Here is a 1,035-nt window from a genome sequence, read left to right on the forward strand (position 1 = left end):
CCACAGATTTAATTCCATCTACATATAGGCAGGCTGGAATAGGAATGATATCAGCAAATATCTAGAGGGAAAGCTAAATATTATAGGGTTTGGGGTTGGAGTCTTAGTCCTAAAGAGTATGAATGAATTATTTGAGGTCAAAGTCTCAAGGGCAATTAGTGTACAAATAAAGTTGGCTCTCCCGGCGTCAGGCAGACTGTGGGTCCCGTCCTAAGCTTCCTTATAGCCATCGATTCTCATTTGCTGAAGGCAGCCTCAAGTCCCGTGGTGTTTAGAGAGGGCAAAATGAAGGTCTCTCTCAACTCAGCCATACACAGAGTTCGAAGAAATATTGTTCAGGGTTTTTCTAACCCCACACTCTACCTAAGGACTCCCTGGTGATATAGGACCCCCTAAATGACATAAGAGAAATATTAAAACTCCCAATCTGCTCGTTGTCTGATACTCTGAGTTTGTGTTCCCCCAAATCAGAGAATTAATTCTGAGAAACAACAGAGATCAAGAGTAAGAAATTGTATTGAAGAAGAGAGAACTCCAGGGACAGACAGAAGAGGGCTTGAGTGGGTTGCCAGTGGGCCCTCTTCACAAAGGAAGTTTCATAGAGCAGCATCATGAGGTAGGTCCAAAACATGTGAGGGGGGTAGGGTGCAACGTGAGATAAAACTACCACCAACCAATAAGATTGCAAGTATGGTTGCTTAGGTAATATTGATCCAATGGGGCGCGTCGTGCAGCAAGTGTACATGGAAAGAACAAGGACCCTTCTCGTATAAGGTAGTCCATACTGATTGCAGTACCGGGGCTCCACAAGTCCTTTTATGGAAGGGATGGGTCAGGAGGTCTCAGCCCCCTGACCCGGGTGATTGATGCTTACTTAAAATATTGATTATGGTATTTTGTTTACCCTGCAGGGAGTGATGTAGGTATGGTCATTCCATCTTTATTTTGAGTCCCAGCCTTCAATGAATGTACCACAGCTATAATGTGTTCCTATCTTCTGCAAGGCCTAGCCCTGCCAGACTACCTATAACATTT

This window comes from Octodon degus, unplaced genomic scaffold, assembly GCF_000260255.1.
Source record: "Octodon degus isolate 3935 unplaced genomic scaffold, OctDeg1.0 scaffold00084, whole genome shotgun sequence".
Classification (NCBI taxonomy): Eukaryota; Metazoa; Chordata; class Mammalia; order Rodentia; family Octodontidae; genus Octodon; species Octodon degus.